Source organism: Anopheles aquasalis, chromosome 3 (genome assembly GCF_943734665.1).
Source record: "Anopheles aquasalis chromosome 3, idAnoAquaMG_Q_19, whole genome shotgun sequence".
NCBI lineage: Eukaryota > Metazoa > Arthropoda > Insecta > Diptera > Culicidae > Anopheles > Anopheles aquasalis.
In genome coordinates this window covers 14,905,001-14,910,000 of record NC_064878.1, presented here as the reverse complement: position 1 = coordinate 14,910,000, position 5,000 = coordinate 14,905,001, and the positions used below count along the sequence as shown (strand labels likewise).

Sequence of the window (5,000 nt, the reverse complement as noted above, 5' to 3'; positions counted from 1 at the left end):
CGCCTGCGCGCTCGATCACCACTCCGCTTAGCCTGATAGCGATCGATACGCGGATACGCGGGATCGTTAGCGAAAGTAGCTCACGTTCTGGCCAATGGCGATAAACGGTACGGATGCGTTGATACAAAACAAAAGGGGAAACGGTGGCTGATCGGTTTACTTGATCAGTAGCAGCAGCAGCATGCAGCTGCAGTAGCTCATTAGTAAGCATGCATCCTGCAGGCGTATGAAGCTGTAAAGAAAGGAAGGCTTATTGAAGTATTTCCTCCACCTGTCACGTCTGTGCACCGGCCGAGTGTCACGTCCACTGGCCTGGTGGCTGGCATTCCAGGTCGCACTCTCTACTTCCCTAAAGATGGCTCTGTTTCGATTCCAAAAACGGTAGATCACCGATCAGCAGCAGCAGCAGCAGCTGCAGCTGGCCGAGGGCGCATTCTTTGGCGCACCAGGCTACAGATCGAACTGTCCGTGCGGTAAAGAATTTGACCGATGGCTCGGGGAGTTATGTGCATCACAATCCTGGAAAGACTTCACTGACTGCTCTCCTAGTTTGTTGGCTTTACGGAGGATCATTCAGAGGGCAATTTGTCATCAAAAGTTAGATGCTAAGGTTAGCTCTAAAGGATGCACCTGAAATCCAACTACTAAAGCATGCACAAAGCATTATCTTACTGTTGAGATTCCGTTAGGTGGATCGAAGCACTGCCATCATCCACCACGAACAGAATCCACGATCACTTCCATCCATGTCGCATCCAAAGACCGGCACACGGCCGCGTTGTACTGGCGTTTGCTCGCGACGAATGTTTTCTCGAACCGAACCGCATACCATTCCAGCGGCTGGTAAATCCGTCCCTTTTGTCAATAACTATATCGTCACACAGGCCTCTGGTGCCGCGCGACCGCATCGGGAACCGTCGCACAGGACGTGACACATCGCCGCAAGTGATGCGAGAAACCTTGAAGAGCGACAACACCGACCACCGGCTTCCGGGCCGAGGAAAACCGAGCGGTCACAACACACAAAAACGTGAACGTATGCACCAGGGCCAGGCCATCGGTCTGGATTGGGATTTCGCTTATCGCGAGCGAGCGCGCGTGCACGCACCAGTTAAGCCTCCAAAGAATCGTCCAGCTTGTGGACGAAGGGGCGAACGAGATGCCGATACATAATTCATCTTCATCAGCTACCGATCCTCCGTTGGAGGGTCGCTTCGCTACGCGGGTTCCTTTCTTTAGTGGCCACGTCCGCTCCGTCTCCGTCAGGAAAAGCTTCAATATCCATATCACGTGCCATTTTTGACTTTAACAATAAACATTACAAAATTGGCATCACAATCATTGCGCGCTACCCGGAGCCACCGTCCCGATTCCGTCTCTTTATTTTTATTCAATTAGAACGACGACGACGTTGACGACAAACGATACGGCGATGGATCCCGGGCCCCGGGATCTTGAGCAGCGAGGAGCGAGAACGAGCGTCAACGCTCGTCACGAACTCCAAGTCGGAAGCACGGGATCCAGTGCAGAAAACGAAACAAAAAAAAAAGGGAAGCCAACGCAACCAACTACCGAGCGAGCAAATGTAGACCGGCCTTTTTCCCTTGATCCCTTGATTCGATCCCTTGGCCTGCTACCGCGGCATCTGTCTGTCAGCGACCGCACCGGGCACCAAACTCCCGGGGCCAGCGACAGCCAGACGGCGGTCGAGTGGCATTGGCGATGGCGAATACGAAACGGTTTCTTATTCCGCGCATGGAAGGTGATAGGAAAATTGTTCCAAACGCAACAAGACACTTGTAATTGCGGCACCGAGTCCTTTGGTTGTTTGTAGTAGTCTGTTGACTGGAATTGCGACATTTCGGACGACAACGAATTCGAATTAAAACCTCAAAGTAGGCGGCCGGTCTGCAGGCAGGAAAATTAAGAAATTAAGCAACCACACATTCAGATGCCATCACCGTGGCCTACTGTGTGTGGCCAATCAAATGCACGTGACGTTCCACAACACAGAACAATTGTCAAAAAGAGGAAAATCGAAGTTCACCCATTCAGCCCAAGGCTCTCTCTCTCTCTCTGGGGAACTGTTGGGAGTAACTCTCGCTACACTGGCGGCGGCGCTATAGTGACTGAACAGAACACACGTCGTCGGAGAAGCTCGCAAGATGCCGGACTTGTATTGCTGGCGGGGCCATTAAAATTCCTTCCTCCTTCCCTTGTCTGTGGTGTCCGCCAGTCAGTCCGTTACGGCCGCACACCACGACACGACAACGACGAATTAATTGAATCTTTCAAAAATGTCGACAATGCAAATAGGTGCCACACTGCTACTACCGACCTGGAACGAAGTCGTTCCGTTCCCGGGGCCCCCGAAGCTACAAGCGACAAGCGACATACGGACAAGCGACGACATGGAACACGCTTCTTGCCACATGCCACGCTTCTTTCGCCGGAGGTCCCGGTCCCGGTTGCGGGAAGGGGCATTAGCATAAAATGGACTCCATACACAGCGCCTCCAGAGAGCGAGAGGAAGAGAGAGAGAGAGAGAGAGAGAGAGAGAGAGAGAGAGAGAATGCTCCACGCTCGCTCGAATCCCTGATCTACGACAATGAAACCAAGGAGCGAGTCAGCCAGCGAGTCGGCGCAACTCCGGAGGTCCAATCGCTGGAAACACTCTCCGAAAAACGGGCAAAACACACGCGCAGCATAAAAATATGCGGCTTCAGAACAGCAGGAGCATCAACCGACAGACGGACCGATCGTGCAGCGGCACATGGCATCCCGACGACGATGTCGCTCACTTAATTTGTAGCCCGCTCGGACCCCAAGCCCAGGCCCAGCGTCCACGGGCAGAAAATGGTAAAGCCTCTTTCCCGCTATGGTGGTGGCGGTGAAGAGGCCACTTCTCGCGGGTTCGCGGTTCGTTTCGATTGTATTTTAATGGTTTGTGCGGTGGGTCTTATTGGTGAACCGTTGCGTTTCGTTGCGTTGCTTGACGTCCGGTCCGGTTAACTTCGTTCCTAACAGTCTTCAAAGGTAGAAACGCAGCTTCGAACCAAGGCGAGAGGCCGCCCGCCTTGGTGACCCTAACGAGTGTGCCATTTTGGACAAATTCTTTGGGTAGCCTGCGGATCGGTCTGGGGTGCCGTATTGACTGTCAGCTACGATCGAGCAGCTCCTAGCTTCAATCTCTCTCTCTCTCTCTCTCTAGCTTGACCACTTACTAGAGATCCAGGCGTAGGTTGCTGTGTTGTGGCTTGTGCTACGGCTGCGAAAAGCTTCCTTTTACGAAGTGGCCACAAGACCGCAACGGTAGTGGTGGTGACCGTCTCATAAATATTTCATTTCCTCCTGGCCTGGCCACTACGGTCGTGTGCTAGGAACGTGCTAAAAGTGGAATTGTGGTGTGCGGACCGCCCTGACGCGCGGTGGCTTTACCTTAAGTTGATCCACCCGTCCGGGGGACGGCCGTCGGCTGGCATCGTCTCGGTCTTGTTTTATTAAGCGAAATCCGGACCAGCGTCCCCGTGAACTTGAAACAAAGCTACGCCATCGACAGTGTGGCCTGAAGTGAGCTGCAGAAACAATCAAATAAAGTTTAATAAGATTGATTCCTTGTGTCAGCTCTTCAGCTCACTGCACGCTCTGTGTTTGCGTCGCGATCGCCAGCCGACCACGAGCCCGGAATGTGTGTCTGTTCACAACAAAAAAAACTCAACCGAGGTTGTCATAACTCCGCGGATGATGCGTTCTGCTCACCGGAGCGCGGGTCCAAATCATATTCCGTGTATCCATAAAAGGGCAGCGTTTGGTGGGCACCTTCTGCTGTCCAGCGCCTCGTCGCCCATGGTTTCATGATTTATGACTGGCACTGGGTGAAGGCGTCCCGGGGGGTGGGGGGGCTGTCGAGAAGGAAGGATAGGACGCAAATGCAGTCCCTCACGACGGTAGCCAAACGTCAAATCAAGTTTGTCAGCTGGTCGAATGAAAATTCATAAACGTCGGACCTTCGGCACCTTCGGGGCTTGTGTGGTGTCCTATAGAGAAGGACGTGGACTATAGAAAGCACCCCTCCCCCGTCCACATCCTCCCATTGGTACGCAATTAAATTAAACATTATTTAATCAAGCAATTAAAATTGATCGAAATCGATACTTCGAGCCGTGGTGGTGGTGGTGGTGCTGCTGCTGCTGGCGACCAAATTGGCCATGGTGAGGTCACTAGAAAACGCGATAAGTGATATTACGCTGGCAGTGCTGTGTTCGTCGTGTGGTAAAGGGGGATGCCTTGTTTGGAAGGGCTAGGGCCCCGTTTTGTCGCGGAACGCACCGACGCTCCATTTCAGGAGGATCTGAACAGCACAATTTTTACAATCCGCACGGCACAATGTAACCATAGCCATGCTGGCCAGGCTGTGGTTGGCAAGGCGTTAATACCGCCGAGACAGCCACGGGTTGAGGATTAATTGGACCGCGTCTCGGCCGTAGAGGGTGTGGAGAGATTTATGAGGTAAAGACCCTTCAAACGTGACCACCACTGTGCCCGTGGTATGACGGATTTCTGACGGTTTTCACACCTTCAGAGATCGAGAGAGTGATCGTTGCGTGAGGTTACTGTTGCGTTAGGAGAAAGGATTTGCTTAGTGTCCTAACGAGTCACGGATCGTCTTAATTATCGCATTCCAATAGCTCGACACAGTCGGGTAAACGGATGGACGATCTTTCAAAGAGATTAATTACTTGAAGGCTACTTTAATGGGGGAATAAGGAATTTCTTTTTTTTTACATTTATTTTTTACATTTTTGAATGTTGAATTATTGAAGAATTGTTGTGTACGATTTTCGGATCAACCGAAGAAAAACTATTTTAAAAAATCGAAAAAACATAACTTTTTAAACTTTAAAAATCTGCCAAAAATCGAAAATTCGAAAAATCAAGAAAAACTCCACTGAGATACCTGGATAAACTTAGAATCTATCAAAAGAACATTGATTTGTATT

At 51.2% G+C, this 5,000-nt stretch overlaps 1 protein-coding gene across 1 annotated transcript in view; it reads left to right on the top strand.

The window, feature by feature from the left end:
• LOC126576030 (transcription factor collier) overlaps positions 1 to 5,000 on the top strand; it is a 48,512-nt gene that overhangs the window by 21,871 nt on the left and 21,641 nt on the right. The window lies entirely within an intron of this gene.